At 49.7% G+C, this 25,305-nt stretch overlaps 1 non-coding gene across 1 annotated transcript; it reads right to left on the reverse strand.

The window, feature by feature from the left end:
• Positions 1-18,889: 18,889 nt before the first annotated feature.
• TRNAG-ACC (transfer RNA glycine (anticodon ACC)) lies at positions 18,890-18,965 on the reverse strand. Its single transcript has one exon. It is a non-coding gene; the product is annotated as a tRNA-Gly (tRNA).
• Positions 18,966-25,305: the final 6,340 nt, after the last annotated feature.

Genomic DNA, 25,305 nt, shown 5'->3' on the forward strand with positions numbered 1-25,305 from the left:
GGTTCCAGTTCGTGTCTGCTGTCCTAGGTGGCAGGGAAGTCCGATGGTCCTCCTCCGGACACCAGGATGGGGGCTGCACCTTCCCTTTCCTACGGCTGCTCAGCGGCACAGGGAGGCCTCGGTGGCCCTAGCCCTTCGCCACCTTCCCAGCCTTGTTGACTGCCGGGCTGTGGGTGCCAGTTCTTAGGGTGGCTCTCCAGCCGCCACCTTCGGAAGACGAGGACCAAGAGAGTCATCTCCTGGCTCTCTGCTCCCGGGCCGTTAGCCTCAGACCGAGAGCCAGCCTCCGTCTCCGTGGTTGGGCATGGAGGGCTGACTCCCTCGTTCCCCGGTTACCAGGAGACCACATCCAGAAATAGGACCCATTAGTAAGCATCGACCCCTGTATTCCTCTCTGCAGTTGTTCCCCCCCCCCCCCCATTGAACTTCAACATCACACGGAAGCAGGAAGGCAATGAACAAAAAATCCAGAGCTCACATTTCAGGTAATAAATAGGAATGGAATTTATACGAGAGCCCGGGGCGGCTCCTTAAGTCCCCAGATTTGTACCTCTGCCTCCACCCTGGACCTGAGCGGGGATGAGGGTTCGGTTGATAACATCACTTTTCGCCTCAGTTGTGCCCTGAAAGATTTCCTTTCACCTCCAGTGTTTGCAGAGTTCTTTCATAGGTGACCCATCTGTTTTACTCTGAATCCCCTGGAAGGGACAGCAGAACAGCCCGGTGTAAAAGCTCTATGCCCCTTGATTGCGTTTGATACACAGGTATGAACGTTGAGTTCCTACGTTCAGTGTTTCATCCCTGGTCTTTTAAAACTTGATCTTTTCGGTAAGACTTTTACAATCAGCCACGTTCGTGAGAGAAAGGAAGAGGTTTTCTGGGTTACTCATCATTACGTGTTGTGTGTGTGTGTGTGTGTGTGTGTGTGTGTGTGTGTGTGCGCGCGCGCACGCATTTCTATGCAAACCAAATATTATCTTAAAACAGTGGTTCTCAACCTTTCTAATGCCGTAACCCCGCAATACAGCTCCTCATGTTGCAGTGACCCCAAACCAAAAAATAATTTTGGTGGCTACTTCATAACTATAATTTTGCTACAGTTATGATTCGGAATGTAAATACCTGATATGCATTATGTATTTTCCGATGGCTTTAGGCGACCCTGCCGGGGTCACGACCCACAGGTTGAGAACTGCTGTCTTAAAAGAAACAACAGTTTGGGTCATTTATTGTAATATCATTGCTTTTTCCTCCCCCCCCACCCCTAATCTTGCTGAACTCTAAAATAACCACCTGAGAGCAGCTCTCGGGGTGAAGCAGGCAAGAGTGCTCAGGAGGTCTGCGCCGGTCACGTGGGACGTGCTTGGTCGCTCCCTGGTTCAATGCATCTGTGGAGCAGGTGACCCTGGTGTTAGATGAAGCTGTGCCTCTGATTTGCTTTCCTGAAGAAAGACATGTCCTTCCTTGGGTGTTTGCCAAGCACCTAAAATTCACTGTAACTTTTCCCCGTGAGGGTTCCTGGGAACCTGTTTGGGGAAACAAAGTCTGAATTATGGAAAACAGTGCCCTTCCTATGGTGTACTAGGACCAGAGATTTTCACCCGCTGTGCTGCAAGAATGTTTAAAACAGGCAGTACCTGACTATTTAGTCAGGGGCATGACCTCTTATTCCCTTTGATTGCCAACACAACAATAGCCGTCTGGGGTGAATGAACCAAAATTATACCAATTTGAGGGGGGGTCGTCATATCGACAAAAAAAAAAAATGTATTTTTGGTGTGTCACAAAGTTTTAGTCGTTAGTTTGTCTGTGCCGTGAGATTAAAAAGGTTGAATGTCGCCAGTCTAGACCAGTGGTTCCTAAGTTAGGAACCTCGTGTCGTGTTGGAGTTACTGCAGGAGTGGACACTGCCCAGTGCCCCTGAAGCCGGGGTCTTGCCCTTGGTCTGTTCTGCGCTTTGGCCTTCCAACACTATGGTGTGCTAAAAAAACGTCGCGAATAAAAAACACTCTGCAGATAACGCATTGAATGAGTTTTCCTTTCTGAGTCTCTTTTCTTTGTTTTGGCCCCGGGCACCGACAGCGTCTTCCTGGGAGAATGTCACTTGGTCCAGGAAGGGCGCTAGACCAATGGTTGCTGAAGAGAAGACGTAACACGTGTGTCCCTACTCCCAAGTATCTGTTCAGATTGTGTTGGAAACGGTGATCAAGATGTAAACTGCATTTCTGGGCTGCGGGAGTTGTCAGGCGCTTCCACAGGCTAATGATTTGGTAAATCTTAATCCAGGGAGTGAATTCCATATTTTAAAAGAATTTGCGGGTTTATTTTCTTTGTGGGAGGATGGGGGGGACTCTATCGCGAAGTTTTCTGTAGAACACAGTTCAGGGAATGGGGAGCCAACCTGTCGAAGCAGAATGACCCCCATGTGGCCAGTCCCTGCAGATGATGAGAACCGAGAAGATGACCGTACCGTAAAGCCTCCTTTTTTTTTTTTTTCCATGACCATGGTCATAGCAGGAAAGGCACAATTTTGACCAATTATCTATCTACCAGTGCACATGAGTATGAGGATGGGTAACATTTTCTGGACATAAAGATTAAGCTTCTGTTATAATCAGATCGATTAAAAAGCACAAAATTTTTCTTTTTTTACTTGATGGATTTGAGAGAGAGAGAGAGAAAAAGAGAGAGAGAGAGAGAGAGAGAAAAACCTCAGTTTGTTGTTCCACCCATTCGTGCATTCATTGGTTGACTCCGACCAGGGGGGTTGAACCCACAATCCTGGCCTCTTGGGACAATGCTCTAAGCAGCTGAGCTACCCAGCCAAAGGGGAAGATTTTTCTTCTACACTAATAATGCTCTCTGTCACAGGGAGGTGTCTGTGTGTCTGTGTGTGTGTGTGTGGGGGGGGCTGTCTGTGTGTTTTGAGCCTCGGAGTTTTCTTGTAAGGATCGCAAGAGCAAATGACACCGAGGCAGAAGTGTGTGTGTGGGAGAGTGGGGTTACCAGAGGCTCTGGGCCGACGACAGTCAATTAACTTTGAGAATGAAATATGGCTTTTTGAGACTGCTGGGCCTGCCTCAGCGGTGCTAGATGGTGGTGGTGGAGGCTCGGAGACCCTTTCTCAAGGCTGTGGCCTTAGGAACCAGAGGCGCCCTGGTCCCGCAGCGCACGAGGTAGCATTGGCGTCTGCCTCTGAATATATTATAATGTGCCCACAGGTGTTTGTTAGCCTCTGCCACATTTATCACATCCAAGGAGCGTAAGCAGATGCCAGCTATATATATATAATATATAATATCAAATTTAATTTAATATAAAATATATCATGTATGCTATTCGTATTTATCTGTCGAAGGAGATTCTCTTTAGATGAAAAGGTTAATGCGATGAATAGATTGAACAGCCCCTTCGAGTATATCGTCTCTCAAGTTCGCCTTGTGGCTCACTTCTCTGTGGTTCTGTGAAGAGTTTATCCACGTTCATGAACAGCCTACAGGACAGGTGCTTTTCTCTGCAACGTTCCACACACCACAGTGACATTATAAGAGGCAGTATTGCCCAAGCCCCACGATGGAGACTCCCCTGGGGCGAGGGGGGCTCTATTCTCCGTGCAGAGACTGTGAACGGCTGGTGGAAATGGGACTGTCAATCAAAGCAGATCCCGATCGCCCCCTGGTGGGCAGAGCATCGCCCCTGGTGGGCGTGCCGGGTGGATCCCGGCCGGGCGCATGCGGGAGTCTGTCTGACTGTCTCTCCCCGTTTCCAGCTTCGGAAAAATACAAACAAACAAACAAACAAACAAAAAAACAGATCCCGAAATGTCACGGAATTCCAGCATGGTCATTGACTGCCAGGGTTAGGGGTGTTGTTGGTTTGCTTGGTTGGTTCTGCCATTTTGAAACATGGAGAGCTGGTTTGAAAAAAAGAAGGTCTTATGTAGGAAATATTATCCAGGTATAAACCCCTTTCTTCCCCACCATGGTTTGTTGGGCATTCCACCGAACAGCTCCAACGCCCATCTTGACTTTGGGATTGGAGAGCCACACTCGAAACCTGGGGTTTTATTTTGTTACTGCAAACACTCTGGGATTTTCATTATCTAGGTAATTTCCTCCATAACCCTTTGCTGTTAAGAGAAGGTCTAACTCACAGGATTGCCCTGTCCAGTGGAGAGAATTGGTTGTCAGGACACTTAAATCCAATGGAAGGGTTTTTTTATTTTATTTTATTGATTGATTGACTTTTTTTTTTTGAGAGAGAGAGAGAGAAACATTGATTTATTGTTCCACTCATCCATACATTCACTGGTTGACTCTTGCATGTGCCCCAACGGGGGACCAAACACACAATCCTAGTGTTTCAGGTCGACGCTCCAACCAACTGTGCTACCCAGCCAGGGACCCAGGGAAGGGTTTATGTAGACTTAGGCAGGTCATTCGGACGCTATCGTCTATTTAACTAGTGTGTTAGAAGGAACTTGCCGAGTCGCTGTTCCGGTAATTTCTTAGAGATTCTGCAGTTAGAGAAACATAAGGGGACCTTCGACTTGTCTTACAGAGACCGTAACGACTTGTCACTTGATGCCGCTTGTGGTTTAATCGGCGGTCCAGGTGGTGGTTTGCGGGCAGCCTGCAACTTGATTCAAAGCGTGGCCAGGGTGAAACCCGGGAGCCATTCTCTTAGGCAGTCTCCAGAAATTGTGCTGTCTGCTCTGAGCCTTGGGTGTTTGGTGCATAACCAGCTGGGATTTAAAGTCAGCATCCAGGGTGATGAACTGTCAGGTCTCAGACACAGTGGTGTTCACTTCCTGGGGTCTGAATTGAGAATGATTCATTTGATGAGTGAAAAACCCGAGTGGGCTGTTCTAACGCTTCTGTCGTACCCAAAGTGTAGCCTTCCTGTCATCCCCTAAGAAAAATAACTCCGTCTGCAAGTGTCAGTTCATGCTGCTGGGTACCAAATGGTCCATAGTCAGATTTTGAAAAACGTTCTATCGAAATCGAATTCCAGCGCCATTTTTTGTTTTTAAATCTTCAGTGATATTTCGGTAACATCATTGCAATACTGTTTGAGTTCATGATCCATTCCAAAAGGAAGAGTCATGGGCCAAGTCAAAAATCATCAGTCCGTTGTGTTCAGCGAGTTTGGAACAACAAGCCAACATTTAGTGAAGATAATTGTAAGCTTACACCTGAAAGGTAGAATTTGCATATTAAGGCATCTCTACAAAAAAAAAAAAAAAATCCAGTTTTTTCATGTTCTACCTCTTTTTTTTTTTTTTGTATTTTCTGAAATTGGAAACAGGGAGGCAGTCAGACAGACTCCTGTATGCGCCCAACCGGGATCCACCCGGCACGCCCACCAGGGGGCATTGCTCTGCCCATCTGGGGCATTGCTGTGTCGCAACCAGAGCCATTCTAGCGCCTGGGGCAGAGGCCATGGAGCCGTCCCCAGCACCCGGGCCAACTTTGCTCCAATGGAGCCTTGGCTGCGGGAGGGGAAGAGAGAGACAGAGAGGAAGGAGAGGGGGAGGGGTAGAGAAGCAGATGGGCTCCTCTCCATTGTGCCCTGACCGGGAATCGAACCCAGGACTCCTGCACACCAGGCCAATGCTCTACCACTGAGCCAACCGGCCAGGGCCTCTACCTCTTTTCTTGATTCCTCATATCAAACAAATAATTTCTTATCCATGGAATCTGCCTTTGAACCTATGAGGATGTAGGGCTGAAGACTTGGCTTTTTCTGTGCTAGAAATTACAAATGGAGAGATGTAAAATTATTTCATAGTTACTTTGGAAGAGGAAACAGGAGGATGTAGAAATTCTTCCATAATGAGGCAACTGCGTAGTTAGGATTCCTTTGATCAAAATGTTGTTTTGTGACTCAAACTTGCATGCGAACCATGACCAGAGAAAATAATAATATTAATAATTTTCCAAGTGTTTAGCTCCTGTTTTTCCACTATAAGTGAAATTGTGCTCATAATGGACTGTCATATCTGGTGATGGGAATTTGTAGCATAGTCTCAAAAAAGAAGAGATGATTAATTTCTGAATTTAGCATTTTGAAAGAAATCAGTTGTCTACAGTGGTAGCCCCACACACTGTCTTCAAAGTCCCCCCCTTTCTCCCAGAAGCAAAAAGGGGGTATGGTAACTTTTATCTTTTTTTTTTAACAGAGACAGAGAGAGAGTCAGAGAGAGGGACAGATAGGGACAGAGAGACAGGAAGGGAGAGAGATGAGAAGCATCAATTCTTTGTTGCAGCATTGATTCTTAGTTGTTCATTGATTCTTTTCTCATATATGCCTGGACCAAGGGCTCCAGCTGAGTCGGTGACCCCTTGCTCAAGCCAACGACCTTAGACTTCAAGCCAGTGACCTTTGGCTCAAGCCAGTGACCAGGGGGTCATGTCTATGATCCCGTGCTCAAGCTGGCGAACTTGGGGTTTCGAACCTAGGTGCTCCACATCCCAGTCCAACACTCTATCCGCTGCACCACCGCCTGGTCAGGCTAGGGGTATGGTAACTTTTAACAGAGTTCTGACTCTGCCCTGGCTGGGTAGCTCAGTTGATTAGAATATTGTCCTGGTAGACCACGGTTGCAGGTTCAATCCCCAGTCAGGGCACATACAAGAATCAACCAATGAATGCATAAGTGGAACAACAGATTGATTTCTCTCTCTCTCTCTCTCTTACTCTTTCTCTCTCTAAAAAAATCAAAAAATAAAATTTAGAAAGGAAGCAATATATTCTAAGTGTAACTGAATTGCACACTCCTTCCTTGTCCCTCAACCGCCTGCCTACCCGAGTGACATTTATATCTCTCTTCACGTGACAAGAAATGAGGGTTTGACCCGCCTGTTTCTCTCGCCATTCATTTTCCCAACATCTTGACTTCCAACATTCAGATACCTCACATGTCAGCTTGGCTCAGTAATTTCCCCCCCTTTTTACCGTGTGTCTTCAGTGTCTTACACAATTAAGGGAAAACCCCCTCTTCTCCTCCGACAAATGTGTTGAACAAAGGCGGATGGAGAAGCAAGAGTCTTTTCATCAACCTTCGATTTCCCGATACACCGACCTTTGCCCAAGACTGAGCTTGATTAGGCAACAACTGGCAAGCGACAAAGTGGAATCTGCCTGTGTCGCAAAATTAACAGAAACCTGTCACTTAACCGGAGGACAGGCTCACAGATCACTCAGACGTTGGTGAAACCGTTTTCCGTGTCTGTCCCCACCTGCAGCGTGTTTCTAGATCACACTTTCTGGGGACATCTGTTGTTGTTCTAGTGTGACTACCTAACATCACAGTGGAAATCGTGTAAGCAACAATAATCATAACAAAACCCGGAGATGTTGAGGAAAACCCGGTGAGCCCTGGCTGGGGTTAGATCAGGTGGTTAGAGTGTCAACCCGAGATGCCAAGGTTTTGAGTTCAATTCCGGGTCAGGGCACCTACAAGAGTCAACCAACGAATTGGAGGGGGGAGATGATGGAGAGGGAGTTGGTTGACAATCCTTGGTCTCATGACCTTCTATGCCAGCGGTTCTCAACCTGTGGGTCATGACCCCGGCAGGGTCACCTAAAGCCATCGGAAAATACATAATGCATATCAGGTATTTACATTCCGAATCATAACTGTAGCAAAATTACAGTTATGAAGTAGCCACCAAAATTATTTTTTGGTTTAGGGTCACCGTAACATGAGGAACTGTATTGCGGGGTCACGGCATTAGAAAGGTTGAGAACCACTGTTCTTTGTCAAGAGAACTCACCCTGAGCTGGAGGAAATCTGACCCCTGCTCTGTGATTACTCTGGGGCTGTGTTCCCGGAGTCGAAAGGAAACCGTACTCTCTGGAAGGACGCGGCTCTCCCTCTGGGACGGCTGCGCGACACCTTCTGGGCATTTCCAGTTTGAGTTTCCCACAATGAAATGGTTGCCGCAGTTGCCAATTGAGATCTCAAAGGTTCTATTATCCTACTTTTAAGTATTTGATTAATATGATTGTAAAATGTGCTTTGTTAAGGAAAGGAGAGGACGGAATCCCAAGAATTCTGTAGAGTGGGTATTTATTTATTTAAATTCCCTATTTATCATCAAAAAAAAATATTTGTTTCCAAATTTGCTAAAATGAAAAACGCGCATGCTGCAATTTGGGGAAATGCTTATTTAAAAAAAAAATGCATTGTAGACGTTTCCAGATTAGTGGTTTTTGAATCCTCCATGATCTAGAAAGAGGTTGTGAGCTTGGAGCTTGTCCTATTTACTAGTTGCAAATTGCATTTGATAGCATAAAACTTTAGAGGAAAAAAAAGTATGCATTGTTAAGTAAGGAACTGGAAAAATGAATTAGATTCCATCTTCATTGCAGCATCTGAAAATAAATAAGGTTGGCAACATTATTATAATTTGTGCTGTTCCTGAGTCCTAAAAAGTTATTAGCAAAACAAACAAACAAACAAGCAAACAAACAAAAACAAAAAGGTACTTTTCTTCTTTAGTCAGTCTCAACAATGTTACTTTGTACCTCTTTGCCTGGTTAGCCTGCCTCCTCCCAGGTGTTCATAGGTCCTGACCTTGGGCTGTCTCCTACCATTCATGATTTGAACATTTTTCAGCGAGGTCTGTTTCCAGCTCCACCGAGCCATTTTCCTGTAAAATAGCTCCTGGTGGAAACTTTCCTCTTCGTAATCAACGGCTGTGTCTTTCAATCGAATGGTATCCCATATAGGAGTTCGCCCTGATCCCTCTGTCTCTGTGTGGTCAGCCGACCTCTTGTTGTTTAATTGCTAGGGACATGGCAGCTGGTCCCTCCTCTTGGGGACAGCGTGAAGCAAGTGTTTAAAAGCATCATTTATCTTTTTCATGACAAAAAAAAAAAAAAGTCGACATTCCCATTTTGTTACGTGGGTTTCCAGTCTGGGTTAGCGGTAGGTACCTGGGTGCCCTCTGAGCGTCCCATCCCGCGTGGAAAGCCTTGGACGAAGGCTGCTGTCCCTCTGCAGTGGCTGGGATCCGAGCCTCGCTCCTCCTCTCTTGCTCGCTGAGGGCTGGGGGTGAATGGAGAACGAACAGCCACAGGTCATTGAAACCCTCGCGTTAGTGAGTCGTGTCTCCTTCCTTCCCTGAAGCCGTTCCGAGGTTGCTCCTGAGCAGCAACAACATGGACTGGATTTGAATTCTAGCTCCGTTTATGTCCCTGCCATTTGCTGTGGTTGTTTGGTTTTATTTTTATTGTGGGTTCTTTAAAAAAAAAAAAATTAGTGGAGGTGCTAATAAGCAAAACTACAACCGAAAGGCGTTTAAAAGAGCCCTGGCTGGGGAGCTCAGTTGGTTGGAGTGTTGTCCCAATGTGCCCAGGTTGTGGGTTCTACCGCTGATCCCAGACAGGAATCGATCAGTGCAGGCACGAATAAGTGGAACAACAAATCGATGTTCTCTCCTCTCCTCTCTCTCTCTCTCTCTCTCCATCTGTCTTTCTCCCCCTTCCTCTCTCTCTCAAATCAATGCAAAAGAATTGTTTTTTTAAAAAAATCATATCATCAGTTTTTTTTTAAAAAATTATAAGGGAATCAAACTGAAAATCAATGCAGAAAGACACTGGGAACATCTTTAAATACTCAGAAACTTAACAATAAGTCTTGACATAATCCATGAGTCCAAGAGGATGTTTCCAAAGAAAGTAAAAAGGCACAATGATAACCAAACGAAAGGAAAGAGCCGTTGTAGCAAAATGATAGCCCTCCACGTTGAAATTAGAGAAAGGAGACCCCTCAAATCTAAGCCCTCAAACAACAGAAAGGGAAGGTCAAATACAAACTTGAACTATGCAGATAAAGAGATGAGCAGAAAGAAATGAAGTTAGAAGCAAAACAGTGGAGAAAATCAATTAAATAAAAAGTTGGATCTTAATAAAAAAAAGTCAATTACATTGATAAACTTTGGACAAAAATAAAAACAGAGACTGTTAGGCACGGAACAGCAGTTATCACTACATTAAAAAATATCAGGAAATAATATGAACAACTTTACGTGTATCAATTCAACAACCTCGACAAAAAAAAAAGGCCAATTCCTTAAAAGTCATAAATTACTAAAATACACCCCCGCTGAATTACATAATCTGAGTATTTCGTTGATGACTAATTTGTAATTAGAAATGACCAATGAATAATCTCATGGCCCAGATGATTTCACCGGAAAGTTCCATAGAAAAGAAGATGTAGGCCCTGGCCGGTCGGCTCAGTGGTAGAGCGTCGGCCTGGCGTGCAGGAGTCCCAGGTTCGATTCCCGGCCAGGGCACACAGGAGAAGCGCCCATCTGCTTCTCCACCCCTCCCCCTCTCCTTCCTCTCTGTCTCTCTCTTCCCCTCCCGCAGCCAAGGCTCCATTGGAGCAAAGTTGGCCCAGGCGCTAAGGATGGCTCTGTGGCCTCTGCCTCAGGCGCTAGAATGGCTCTGATTGCCACAGAGCATCGCCCCCTGGTGGGCGTGCCGGGTGGATCCCGGTCGGGCGCATGCGGGAGTCTGTCTGACTGCCTCCCCGTTTCCAACTTCAGAAAAATACAAAAAAATAAAATAAAAAAAAAAGAAAGAAAAGAAGATGTAACACCAGAAGTCCACAATCTTCTTTAGACAACAGGAGAGCAGTCTGACCAGGTGGTGGCGCAGTGGATAGAGCGTCGGCCTGGGGCACTGAAGACTCAGGTTCAAAACTCCGAGATCGCCGGATTGAGCACGGGGTCGCCAGCTTGATTGGGGGTTCATAGACATGACCCCAAAGTCACTGGCTTGAGCAAGGGGTCACTGGATCAGCTGGAGCCCCCCCTGATCAAAGCACATACGAGAAAACAATCAATGAACAGCTAAGGTGCCACAATTTATGAGTTGATGCTTCTCATCTCTCTCCCTACCTGTCTGTCTGTCCCCCTCTCTCTTGCTAAAGTAAGTGAATAAATAAATACAATAAAAACGCAAGAATTCTAAAGAATTCTGTACCCACCTATACATATGTAAATGCAGGATGGGATCAGAAGGAGGTTGACCATTGCGAGGGCGTGAAGCACACACTTCATTCTCGTGTTATTATTTATGAACGAATGTATCGTTTCCTGGACGAACACCTTTGGCCCCACCCTGTCTACAGAACCAGTGAATGTTTCTGACGCTACGATTTGGAAACTGGGAAACAGGAGTCTCCTATGTCACAAGTCTGATACGCGTTATTCCAGTTTAATGGACATCCTGGCACCTGTTGAGCTCTGTTGAAAATCATCTCCACCGTAGCCGACGACTATATTTGTTTCGATAAAGAAGCGTAGGTGACGTTTAAAACAAAACAAACACAACCCAAAACACAAACAACCATGATTGAATGAAAAGAGATGAGTGTTGCCAACGTGGTTAAATGCCCAGACAGCCTGTCTAATTTCCTAAGTGAAATATCTGAAGGAGGTTCACGCTCGATCTTTAGGCTTAAATGCAATTACAGAACGGCGCGGCCCTGAGCTGTCGGAACCCCGTGGAGAACGGCATGGGAGTCGTGCTTGTTTTTACACGCCTTATTCGGAAGACCGCGCCCCGGGTAGGATTTCTTGTCTTCGGTTGAGTTGCGCGCGTCTCGGGTGGTTTGGGAGGGAGACCCGGCCTCAGGTGCGCCGGCAGGGAGCGGAGCACACAGAACGTTGGTCCTGGTGACCGGCGCCCTCATCTGTACCTAGAACCTCCTTTCCTCATGCTGGGGAAAGGAATCTGTTTCAAAGAGACGCTTGAAGTGCACTTTTCAGAGCTGAGGGTCCCCAGACATACAAATCACTGTTGATAGGTGTATTTGCATCCGTCTGCCTGGTAATGCTATCCAGCTGTGACACCGAGTCCGTCCCTTGTAAAGAGGGTCGAAATGGAGATGGCACAAGGTGGTCAGGGAGGAGAAAAATGGTCAGAGGATCCCTGTGGTGCTGGAAAAAACGACCTTTTCCTGTGAAGACTGTCAGGTTGCATTTTGCCTGGTAAGGAAACAGATGAATACGAATGCGACGTTCCGTTTCCCCAGAATTTTGGATCCTCTTTCTCTGTCTGGCATTAGCACGTCCGTGGAGCTAAGGAGATCTTTGGAAACACCTCGTGGTATGCTAGCATCGTTCCGAAGTCGGGAACATGCATAGTAATGCATGCCAGTAACAGTCATCGAGCCCCTACAATGATAAAGGAGACCGTAGTTGGACATGGACAGCCATCCACCGAGGCAGGGAACGGAAAGGGACTCGTTTCCCCAAGCCACGTAGCTTGCGCGGAGCCAGGAGCCAGCCCCAGCCGGAAGTCTTTCCACGCTAGAGTTGACTGACTCTTGAGTTAGGCATTGAAGGAAGGGTGGGCAGGGGATGCAAAAGGAAGGATGTTGTTCATTCTATGGGTCCCATTTCCACGAGGTAGATGAAGCCAGCTCCATGGCAGGGTAACAGGGACAGGCAAAGATGTAATATTTAGTACTGTATGTATCCTTCCCCCCAATTAAGATAGAGTGAAGATACAATCCCATTTACAACCCAGATGTTTGTCAGAAGGAACTTGATTAGTCTGTGCAGTTCACGTGGCAGAATCCACGAGTGGGAACAGCAATAAGAGTTTGGGGAGAAAAATCAGTCTTACCAGGGCTTGGAGAAAGCAGTATGAAAGGTCAGCCACCACAGGGACGATGTGTCTGCACCCGGCAGACGTAAAGGTCAAGCGCCATAGCAGATGCATTTGTCTACGGGATTCCGATGGTTACATGCAAGTCAGCTACGGCGTATGGGCTGATGTGTCTAGAACGGCTCAGGGATGCTTTGACAAATGTCACACACACATACACACACACACACACGCCAACGTGAGCACTTTTGGAACGTGAAATTTGGAGACTAGCCCTGTAGCAAATATGGGGTGAGATTCGAAGTACATCGAGGGTGACTCTTCCGAAAGGTTTTGGTCACGCAGACGTATCCCTCTCCTATGACTGTCTATCTATCTTGCATTCCTAGTGTGAGCAGGGTGGCCACAGCAGTGGGTCGCTGTCCTTGGTCCTGAAGTCGACTACCTGTCTCAGCCTCTCTCCTCTTCAGGTATGTTTTTTGTGTGTGTGAGTCCTAGTCAGTAGCAGCGGGACCCACGGAGACCTTGTGTGCGTGTTAAAGTGGGGACAGCCCAGGCTAACCCAGAGGACGTGTGTGTTGACAATGCTTGGAAACCTCTGTGAGGTATGTGGCACATTGTGAGCTAAGGGGGAGGGAAGGCACCCTGGTGGTGGTGTGTGCGGGGGTTTCAAAAGAGAGGAAGGTCATGCCGGGACTGATAAAAAAGAGCTGGTGAGAAGTTCAGTAATAGCAGCAGAACTGTCGGAATCGTGGGCACTGGCTTGCTTTACTGGGTGGGCAGAGGGAGGTATGGTCGGCACGGATAATACTGTTCCCCCAAATTCATGGGAATAGTGACCGTGGCCAGAGACTGTGCGTGTGCTCACACCTGCTCTCCCACATGGACTTTCCACCAACGGGTGGCCAGCTCTGCGTCTGTACACATGGGTGCCTTCTGTCTCTGTGTGTGTGTGGAGATAACTATTTGCTGCAGTGAAACTTTGAGTAGTTCATTCTCTGCCGTATTATAGCTGACCAATGCCACAATGTGGGGTTTCTTTAGTGTGCAGACAGCTACGTGGGGGTTATAGTCTAAGACGGTCCTTACTTATCAGGATGGAGAAGTCGAGGGACCCTGCCAAGCAGAATACAACCTTCCGAAGACTCCGAGGATTTTCTCCTGGGAGCCGGTGTGTGTGTAAGCCTATTCAAGTGACACCATGTTGTATCTTGACCTTGCAACGCTACTTACTAATGAGAACATTAGTCAGACAGGTTTCTCCTGCAAATTGGGGAGAATTTTCCCGTGAGTTTTCCAACTGTGACTTAGTGACCCCTCCCCTCCTCCCTCCCCTTATTCACGAGTGTATCATGGGAAGAGGACCCAAATGTTCTCTGTGGAATTACGGGGGGGGGGACCTTTTGGGTGGCATTTGGAAGCTCCTCTAAAAGTCTTAAGGTTGCGAGCTTTTGTGTCATTATTCAAATGAAGTCCCTCTCCTGGGAGACTAATGGGGATGTCTGGCCTACCGTGAAGCCCGTAGGTCCCTATGGGACAGAACAGGGACACAGAAGGGTAGTCACAACAGCTGAGTGGAGACACTCAATGTGGGCAAAGCTCACTCTGACTCCCAGAGGGCGGGGTCTCCAAACAGAGTACCGTAGCTGGGTGATCACGTTTGAAATAAACTGAGAGTTTAGAAACCCTGAGTTCTGCGACTATCCCCTTAGTGGGCCCTCAGAGTCCTAGGCACATACCTTACTCGGGCCTCAGTTTCCCCAGCTATGAAAAACGTAAAAGATGCTGCCAACCGTGGACGTGCCACCGGGTACAAAGGCATGTCCGCGTTAACGTCGCGTTCCACAAACACACTGCCGTCAGATCTTCTCCTGCAACCCAGGTCACCTCTCAGAAGGGACGGTGGGAAGGTGGGAAGCTGGTTTTAATGTGGGTAGCTGAGTGCCTGTCTTCCAGAAAGCCAAAAGGGGCCCAGGGGGATGTCCACGCCGCTGGCGTGAAATCGTCCAGCCCTGCCTGCTGTTTCTCGCAAGCGAGGAATCCAGAGGGCGACGTGGAGATTTGGACGGAAGTGGCTTGTGGCTCTCCGTGGTGTTGGCTGGCTCTGCTCTCTGCCCAGCGGTCGGAAGGCTGAGCCCCGTAACCCTCAAAGAATTCTAATGAGTCACTTGCGTGGAGGGTTTTTTTTCCTTTTTTTTTTTTTCTAGATGGAGCAAACAGCAAAGGGAAATGAAATCAAATGTGGGAAGATGTGGGAGAGTCATGGCATGGGACTCATTAAAAAAAAAAAAATGAGCCCTGGCTGGTTGACTCAGTGGTAGAGCGTCGGCCTGGCGTGCAGGAGTCCCAAGTTCAATTCCCAGCCAGGGCACACAGGAGAAGCGCCCATCTGCTTCTCCACCCCTCCCCCTCTCCTTCCTCTCTGTCTCTCTCTTCCCCTCCCGCAGCCAAGGCTCCACTGGAGCAAAGATGGCCCGGGCGCTGGGGATGGCTCCTTGGCCTCTGCCCCAGGCGCTAGAGTGGCTCTGGTCGCAGCAGAGCGACGCCCTGGAGGGGCAGAGCATCGCCCCCTGGTGGGCGTGCCGGGTGGATCCCGGTCGGGCACATGTGGGAGTCTGTCTGACTGTCTCTCCCTGTTTCTAGCTTCAGAAAAATAAAAAAAATAAAAAAAATGAGGAAAGGTTGTATTCCAGTTTGAAGCATGCAGAATTCTTTTCCTAGAATGATGGAGAAGGTAGGGCTTGGGGTGGGTCCCCTGAGACTGGCAGCCGGGTTCATGGAACTGCTGAGAAAGGCTCAGGTGTCCCCACAGAGTTTCTAGATCTACCAAATCCTCCAAGAACACTCAGGGTGCAGGTGAGACCTACTAGTTGGGATATATATATGTGTGTGTGTGTACACACACACACACACACACACACACACACATTTGGTGTCTCAGATGAGTCGCGAGAAGCCCGAGCCATCAGATGCCCAGGCAGGGGGCCGGCATTGAGGAGGTGGGATCTCTGGCCCATTTCAGGGGGACTGGCTTCCCTTGCCCTACCTTCTGAGTCCTGATAGCACCCCAGGCATCACATAGACTGCCCATGTGTTCCCAGACGGCCTCAACATCTCAGCGCCTCTGAGGGGGGGGAGGGGGTGTTAAGTTGAATGCAGGTCTTGCAGAATGAAGTGTTTGCTCACATTTGCACTGTTGCTGTGCTCTCCGCCCCAGGTCTGGTTTGAATCCCACGTTTGGCTAATGCATCTGACGCTGATCAAACTGAAGTCCTTGGGTCCTGGCCGGCTAGATCAGCGGTAGAGCATTGGCCCAGCGTGTGGAAGTCCCAGGTTCGATTCCCAGCCAGGGCACACAGGAGAAGCACCCATCTGCTTCTCCACTCTTCCTCCTCTCCTTTCTCTCTGTCTCTCTCTTCCCCTCCCACAGCTGAGGCTCCATTGGAGCAAAGTTGGCCCGGGCGCTGAGGATGGCTCCATGGCCTCTGCCTCAGGCGCTAGAGTGGCTCTGGTTGCGACAGAGCAACGCCCTGGATGGGCAGAGCATCGCCCCCTGGTTTGCGTGCTGGGTGGATCCCGGTCGGGTGCATGCGGGAGTCTGTCTGTCTGCCTCCCCACTTTTCACTTAGATAAGAAACAACAACAAAAAGCCCCTGAAGTCCTTAGAACGCTGGTGACGGGAGAAAGCCCATGGAATTGTTGGCGTATCTGCACCACCGGCCTCATCGACTGTACCGTGTTTGTGTTGCCATTTCTAGGCCTGATCTCTCTCCTAGTTTTTTTTCCTCTAACTTCTCTTGCAAACTTCCCAGTTGAGGACTCTCTTTCTTCCTTTTGGAGTTAATTGGAAAAGTTCCCTGGGACGGTGTCCATAGTAGCTGTCTGGACGTGTGGACCGAGAGTTTAAAATGGAATCGTGTAAAAATGCATGAATCGGACCTCTCGGTTGATATTCCTGAGATAAAAAAAAGTGGTGGTTTAAGTAAAACCTGATATCTTTTTTATCGGGGGCGGGAGGAGAGATTGGACAGTTGTCAGTGTTTTTTTAAAAAAGTGGTTTTTTCTGGGTCCTTAATACTCTGACATGAGTGCCTACCTGCCAGCACGCGGCTTCCTGTCTCACCCCCTCTCTGTCCTTTTCACACCCCCGGTTCTGCCCCGTGCGTCACCGGAGCGTAGATCTGATGGTCAGGACGTCCGTCACGATGGATGGCCGGGGATGTCAGCGACAGGCCACACAGTGTCTAATCGTAGGTGTGGGTCGTGGCATCAACTATGGGTGCTGTTGTTTATTTTTGCTTTTAACCCGGTCCCCTGTCATTCCCGCGGTCCTGGCGTTCATGAACTGGTTCGTTAAGTTCATAATCGGAGCCAACCTTCCGGAGCTGAGCTAGCTGTGTCCCGGCTGGTCGCCCGGCGCCTTTAGTGAGGGAGACGCTGCCCTCGGTACCAGGAGATGCAGAGCAGGTGTTGTGCACAGGCTGAGGGCGAGAGTGAGGGGGGCACACACCTGTGTCCTCCGGCGCCCTCAGCCATTGGAGGCGGAAGGGGTGTCGGCTTCCCTCCCCCACGGGCCGATGGTGCAAAACTGCATGTCTTCAAGTCCCGGGGGGGGGGGGGGGTGTGCTTGAATATTAACGATTTGGTCACTACCGACCGCGGCTTGAGTCACCGTGTGGGGATGTTCCTACAACGGTGTTGTGCCTTGATTACAAGTGTGGTGTTGGAACCAGGCGCATCTCAGACTTTGCGGGAGGGTTCCAACCTCAGTGTCCCCATAACTGTATGGATGGGACGTCCCAGCACAGCCCACAAGAAACAGGGGTGTCCCTCTGCTCTGCAAGGGCTCCTTCGCCCGCACGGCAGACGGACGTGTCCCGGGGCTTGGCCCCCGCCCAGCTCCGTGCTGCGTGCCACAGAGACGTGAGGGAGGTGACTCGGCGGTTGGGTGGGGGACTCGTGCTGGCCCTGTGCCACCCGGACCATGGAGGTGCGGGCGGGAGCCATACCTGGGAGGGGGGACCTGGAGGCAGCGGAGCAACTGGCCTGGAGGCGTGAGTGCCATCGGGTCACCATCTTACTATCTGCTCCGCTGAGGGTGCTCCCTTTTGTCCCTGAGGTCGCGCTTGCTTGCGACCTCTGTCCCCGTGGGCTCCCCTCCACACACACCTCCCTCTGGGGAAGAGGCTCCGCCCGCCCGCCGGGGGGCACCATGTGTCCAAAGCCAGTTAGCATTTTGTCCCCTCTGGCCCCGGGAGAAAAATCAGTCTCAGTCTTACAGTCGAGAGTGACCCGTCCTTGTTTTCTTCCCAGGACAGGGAGGTACTGCAGCGTCGTGGGTGGCCTGAGCCGGGTGGGGTTTCCTTGAGGAGATGGGGAGGGGTGGGGTGGGGTGGGGTGGGGTGGGGTGGGGGAACCCATCCATGCCCTGTTTCCTGCCCCGTGTTCCCCAGCGGGCTAGGTGTCCTTGCCCAGGGTGTTCCTCTCTGGGCGTTTTGCTTTTCCGTGGCTGTCAGTCTGGACCTTGTCGAGAAACCTCTGGCATGCCAAGGTCACATTCCGTCCAGTAAGTAACTGGCAGTGAAGCAGGCTTGTACGCCAGGCTGCGGGCGGTCTCGGTCGTTTTCCTGAGAAAGGATCCCGCTCTGCACGATCCAAACGCAGCAGAGACAGAGGAGTCCACGCACCGTTGGGGGTGTCGTGCGCTCTCCCAGGACCAGAGCCCGGCTCTGAGCCCGTGTACACTTATTTTCTAGCATGCTACTGTGTTTTTTATTTCAGGGACATATGTTCCGTGCCCAGGACGGGTGAGAGAATTCAGTTAGTAAGGAGTTATTATTCCACAATGTGTCCAGAGTAATTACCCATGCGAAGTTACATCCTCCTAGCTTCTCCGCCTTGACACAAAAGGGCCATGGTCATAAAGTAGCCTCTTTGTGACAATCTTTTTTTTTTCTTTTTTTGTATTTTTCCGGAAGTGAGAAGCAGTGGGGGGGGGGGGCAGTCAGACAGACTCCTACATGTGCTGGACTGGGATCCACCTGGCATGCCCACCAGGGGGTGATGCTCTGCCCATCTGGGCCATTGCTCTGCTGCAACTGGAGCCATTCTAGTGCCTGAGGCAGAGGCCACAGAGCCATCCTCAGCACCTGGGCCAACTTTGCTCCAATGGAGCCTCGGCTGCAGGAGGGGAAGAGAGAGACAGAGAGGAAGGAGAGGGGGAGGGGTGGAGAAGCAGATGGGCGCTTCTCCTGTGTGCCCTGGCCGGGAATCGAACCTGGGACTTCCACACGGTAGGCCAACGCTCTACCACTGAGCCAACCGGCCAGGGCCTTTGCAAGAATCTTATTACATCGAGTGGGTCTTCTTGCCTCTGGCACATCCCACACGCAGCAGCTGGGGGGGGGGGGATAAATCTCTGGAACCCTCTGATCTGCCGCCCTGTTCCCTACTTGGATCCTAGAAAGACATCTGAGAACCTTCCACCCTCAAAACCGGTGTGGCAGCCAGATGTGGTGGCTTCAGACAGTTGTTTTTTCTGCCCTTCCTTAGACCTTCCCAGTCTCCCCTCCCAGCCTCACCTCCGCCATGGCGTCCTGCCTTCCTCCAGGACGACCATGCTGAGCGGAGGTTGCTGGTCCTGTGGGGGCGGGGGACCCCCTCTCCCCGGGCCACCTGGGACTCCTCTCGCCTTGCCTGAAGCTGGTCCTCAGCAGCCTTCCCCACCCTTCTTCCATCGCTCCTGCTTTCTCCTAGACGCACCCTCAGCTCGTGTATCTTGAACCAGCGCTCGATGTTTTATACCCAACTGCTGTGTCATTCTGTCTTTGTTGTTGTTGTTGCTGCATGTTGCTTTTTCTGGGATCTGTTTCCCCTTCCCGCTGAGGCAGGTGGTGGTTCCAATTCTCTGTTCTTGGTTGTCCTCCGAAGACTCCGTGTTCTACACGGGCTCCTGTTGGTTTTTTTGGCAAACGTTTATCAGACTTCTCTGGTGAACCAGAGACAGCCCCGGTGAGTGGACTCCAAACCCAGGTGGCACCAACACTCACAACAGTGACTGCAGTGAGGACAGGCGGCTCCTGGGGGGGGGGGGGGGTTGTCCAGTTTTGATCACTGGGCTCAGCAGTCTGCATGGCTCCTCTTATTTCATCAGCACGACGAGAGGCATTCGGACATAACAGGCAGCAGCTGAGGCTTGGAGAGGTCATGTCCAAGCTCATGCATCTGAACATTCTGCCTGTCCTCCTCGGCCACGTTCCGAGGGCTGTGATGGGACGACCGTGCATTCTCGCTGGTCACCTTGTTGGCATGTGTTAGGGTGTCCTTCTAGGTCAGAGGTCCCTGTCAGTATATTCTCGTCTGCCTCCCACAGCAAGCCAATGTTGGGATGGCACTCTAGATATAGTCGTTCTGTGGACACTAGGACTTGTCGCTGTGGACACTCTCCCTTCTTTGTCCTCCTCGTTGAGTTTTTATTTATTTATTTTTTGCATTTTTCCGAAGCTGGAAACTGGAGGCAGTCAGACAGACTCCCGCATGTGCCTGACCGGGATCCACCCGGCATGCCCACCAGGGGGCGATGCTCTGCCCATCTGGGGCGTCGCTCTGTTGCTACTAGAGCCATTCTAGCACCTGAGGTGGAGGCCATGGAACCATCCTCAGCGCCTGGGCCAACTTTGCTCCAGTGGAGCCTTGGCTGCGGGAGGGGAAGAGAGAGACAGAGAGGAAGGAGAGGGGGAAGGGTGGAGAAGCAGATGGGCGCCTCTCCTATGTGCCCTGGCCGGGAATCAAACCCGGGACTCCTGAATGCTAGGCCGATGCTCTACCACTGAGCGAGTTTTTATTCTTTTGAGGTACTGCCTACTTGCGGTCAAGAAGGAGAATGCTTTTGTCCGCCCTCTGTCTCTGTGTCCTCATTTCTAAGGGAGCCATCTGGGACGGGAGACACTTCTCGCGGCTACCTATCAAGTGGGACAATCCATCTTCCTCGTCATTCAGATGAAAATTCTGGAAGCACACTACCCTCTTCAGGAAACTGGTAGTGACAGACTTTTCCGGGAGGTTCTCATCTGGTTATGCGTCGTCTCAACTTCCAGGCTCCTTCTTTCTCTCTCCCCTTCCAGGACTCCCAGCCCCTCTTGATGCCAAAACCCTGCCCGGTCAGTCACATGGCATAAAACCGTCTGCATACTTGATGCGCAGAGTGCCCCAGATCACCGAAGCCGAGGGAACGGTGTGCACATCGCCTCCGACGAGATGCCTGTGCAGCCTCTGACAAAACCTTTGTTGGTGGCCCTGCACCCTCGTGATGACCTGCCGTGGAGAAGTGCGTTCCGACCCGCCTGGCTGTGTCGGAAGCGTCCAGAGACGCTGTCTCCAGCCAGGCGTGCGCCCCCTGAAATGAACGAGATGATGAATGAAACCCCCGTGCCCACCCTTTCCGTTGTCGTCTGCAGCCAGCCCGGGTTCATCCTCAACACCCGCACCGTGCTCCCCCGGCCTGAACCTATAATTAGCCGCCGTCTCTGAGGACTCAGTATCCTGGATACCTCAGTCCCCATCTGCTCCCCGTTCTGAACGCCTCGGTTTCAATGCAGCATCGTGCCGTCGCTTCTCTGGGTCTTCGTGGCCGCTGCCCAACTGGTGTCGTCCCCCCCCCCCCCCCCCCCCCCGCTTTGGACCTTGCCACCGGCCTCCCAGCTGACAGGACGACATTCCTCTTCCTGTGGATCTGGGCGACTTCCTTACAACCCACCTGCCAGAGTCACACCTGTCCTGACTCCGCTGATAGGAACCTGGTTGCAGCTTTCCGGGAAAGACATCTCCTCCAGGAGGGGAAGTGTCTTCGGCTTCTGTAGGTGTCTCCTTCTGTGACACCTCCCCCCTCACCCCCCCTACCCCTGGCAGCTGGTGCCTGTCTGTTCACATATGTATCACGTGTGTGCACAGACACGTATCTCTGCGCGGCTTTCTCCTTGGTGGTCTGAGTGCCTCGAGGAGGTCACATTCTCTTACCTCTCGGACTTTTCAGCAGGGAACACGTTGCTCGGCACGGAGCTGGTGCTTGAGCCGTGCTCTTCCAATGCCAGCCCCGATTCCCAACTGAACGTGACCCTGCCTTCCTCTTCCCCTGTGCACTGTGAGCCCGGGAGGCGGAGGGAGGCTGGGAACCCTGTTTTGTGTCATGCAGAGAGACCTGTAGACACGGATGGAGTAAATACTGGTTTCGAGAGCCTTTGTGCAAATAATTGAATGAAACGGACACGATTCTGTCGATGGGATCGCCTCCCTCGTCCCTCTTACTTGGCACTTGATACTGACCTCTGCTTTCTCTGTGCCTTTCCTCGTATTTTCTACTTGTTTTCATTTGGATTGTGCTTTTTTTGAAAAGAAAAAAAAAAAAAAGAACACAGCTGTTGTTCCCCAGGAAAAGGGAGCAAATCATTTTTCCTCCTCTCTGGGTTTTAGTGCATTTCTTTGTGCGTCATACCAGTTAAATGCATGCTTGGAGGGAGGAGGGAGGGACATGCTCCCCAACCACACCTGCCGTCGCCCGAAAAGGAATGGTACAAAACAAAAAGCCCTCGGTGAATGTTTATCCGGCTTCTGGAGGAACCACAGCCGAGCACGGCTCTCCTAGGAAGGCCGTCGGGCTTTCGTGAGGCACTGGGACGTGCACAGACCTCTCTCAGAGGAAGGTCCCGAGGAGGAAGCTAGATTCCTCCTGTCTGAATTGCTTTTACCCACACGGGGCATGCTTCTTCAGGGGGCAGCGGGGCTCACTTATTTTTTTGAGCTGGGGCCCTCCCCTCCCCCGGGAGGTTTGCAGGTGGGTGGAGCCCTAGGGACCACCTGAAGTCCTCTTGGTGGGAGTACACTCACATTTGAGTGCAGCGGGACATTCTTTGCTTGCTTTTTTTTGTTTAAGGTATTTTTTTATCGTGAGGAAACCAAGTGCTTTTTCTCTCTCTGCCTCTCTTATTATTATTATTATTATTATTATTATTTTGTGTGTGTTTTGCAACACTTTGGGGAATCTAACTGACCATCAAAAACCGCACATCTTTTAACTGGTATCATGTAACAAGTTCTGACTTGCATGTCCTTGTCGCAGCATCACCACAGTCAAAGAAGCCAACATGCCCATCACCCCCCCCCAACTGTTCCTTTGGTTTCCTTGGTAACCCCTTCCTCCCCCACCCCCACCCCCACGCCCACGCCATGCTCTGTCTGCACCCATCCAGTTTTCTAGAACCCATGCTCCTTGATTCATTTAGTGTGCGCTCTCTCTCGCTTGTCCGGGCTGTTACCACTCGGCGAGGTTTCTGAGATGTAGCCGTGTTAGAGCGTGTGTCCATAGTGCCTTCCGTGTTACCAGTGACTGGCATGCCTTTGTCCGGGGATACCAAGCTGGTGCGTCCCGTCACCTGTCGATGGCCATTTGGGCTCTTTCCCGGTTTGGCTGTTAGATTAAAAAAAAGGCTCCATTGAACATTCATGCCCAGGTCTTTGTGGGGGACCTCTGCTTTCATTTCTCTGGGGCAGATGTCGAGGAGCGTGGCGGCGGGAGGCTGTGGATGCTGTGTGTCTAACTTCCGACAGAGCCGGAATGTTTCCCCGGGGGCGGGGAGGGTCTGCACTGTTTTGTGTTCCCATCAACAGTGTGATTCTGCTCCTCAGTAACCCTGGCAACATTTGATACTGTGAATCGTTTTAATGTTAGACAACAGTGTGGGGGGTTGCAGGAGGAAAGGGGAGGTAGGGGGAGGGGGAGAAGGGTAGAAGAGGGATGGATGGTGACGGAGAGAGACGTGACTTGAGGTGGTGAACACGCAAGGCAGCGTACAAATGGTGTATCGTAGAATTGTACACCTGAAAACTGTATAATTCTATTAACCAAGGTCACCCCAATAAATGCAATTAAAAAAAATAACGTTCGCCATTCTAATAGATTGCCACGGTTCTAATCTGCATGTCCCTCGTGACAAAGGATGTTGAACATCCATTTGTTGGATATGATCTTCTTGGGGAAGCGTGTGTTTCAAATCTTTGGCCCATTGTTTTCTTGGGTTATTTGTTGTTGAGTTTGGTGAGTGCCTTATATATTTTGGGTATACCTTCTTCATCAGTTACAAGCTTCGCCTATATCTTCTCCCAGTCTATGGTCCCCGCCCCCTTTTTATTGCTTTTTAACTGTATAACAGTATCTTTCAAAATTTTCTCAAAAAGTTTTTTTACTTTGATGAAGTTCTGTCTTCTGACTTTATCCTTTTTTAATTTTTTTTTAAAGCTTTGGTTATGCCATTTCTGTGTGACTGTTAAGTATATATATTTGTAAGTTTCTACAAAAATGCTGAGTTTTGATAGAATTACTTTGAGCAGACAGATCACTTTGGGGAGAATTGACATGTAGCAAGAATGAGTTTTCCCAACCTATGAATTTGGAATATCTATCTATTTATTTTTTAATCTTTTAAAAAATTTCAGCAAAATTTGGAGGGGTGGTAAACACACAATACAATGTACAAAAGATAGGTTGTAGAATTGTGCACCTGGAACCAATATGGTTTTGTTAACCCGTCACCTCAATAAATTCAGTTAAAAAATAAATAGTCTTTCAGCAATGTTTGGTGGCGTCCGTTGCGCAAAACCTTTTGTCGGGTTCATCTCTGGTTCTTATTTTTGGGTGCTGTTATTAATGGAGATTTTTTTTTAATTACAATTTCCAATTGATTGTGGCTCGTATATAGAAATCAAGCTGGTTTTTGTGTATTGATCTTAACATTTTGCAATCTTGTTAAACTCACTTATTCGTTCTAGTAGCGTTTTTGTAGATATTATTGGGTTTTTTTTTATTTTATTACTTGATTTTAGAGAGGGAGGGAGAGAGAGAGAGAAATAGAGAGACAGAGACGGAGAGAAACATCAATTTGTTATTCCATTTATTCATGCATTCATTGCTTGATTCTTGTATGTGCCCCGACCAGGGCTCGAATTTGCAACCTGGGCTTATTGGGATCAGACGCTAACCAACTGAACTATCTAGCCCAGACCTGTTTGATTTTTTCCTCCCCAGTTTTTTTTTTTTTTAAACATTTTTTTTTTTTTTTTGTATTTTTCTGAAGCTGAAAATGGGGAGAGACAGTCAGACAGACTCCCGCATGCGCCCGACCGGGATCCACCCGACACGCCCACCAGGGGCGACGCTCTGCCCACCAGGGGGCGATGCTCTGCCCCTCTGGGGCTCGCTCTGTTGCGACCAGAGCCACTCTAGCGCCTGGGGCAGAGGCCAAGGAGCCATCCCCAGCGCCCGGGCCATCTTTGCTCCAATGGAGCCCTGGCTGCGGGAGGGGAAGAGAGAGACAGAGAGGAAGGAGAGGGGGAGGGGTGGAGAAGCAGATGGGCGCTTCTCCTGTGTGCCCTGGCCGGGAATTGAACCCGGGTCCCCCGCACGCCAGGCTGACGCTCTACCACTGAGCCAACCGGCCAGGGCCTCCCCAGTTTTTTTAAGGTAGACACTAAGGTCACTTATTTGAAAACTTCTTTTCTAAAATTAGACATGTTGTATTACCTATTTTTCCCCCTTTTTTCTCTGCACTTTATTTTGGGTCGTTTCTGTGGCTGCATCCTCAGATTCTCTCATCTCTTCTCCCACGTTGTCCCGTCAGCAGA

The sequence above is a fragment of the Saccopteryx leptura genome, chromosome 13 (genome assembly GCF_036850995.1).
Source record: "Saccopteryx leptura isolate mSacLep1 chromosome 13, mSacLep1_pri_phased_curated, whole genome shotgun sequence".
NCBI classification, from domain to species: Eukaryota; Metazoa; Chordata; class Mammalia; order Chiroptera; family Emballonuridae; genus Saccopteryx; species Saccopteryx leptura.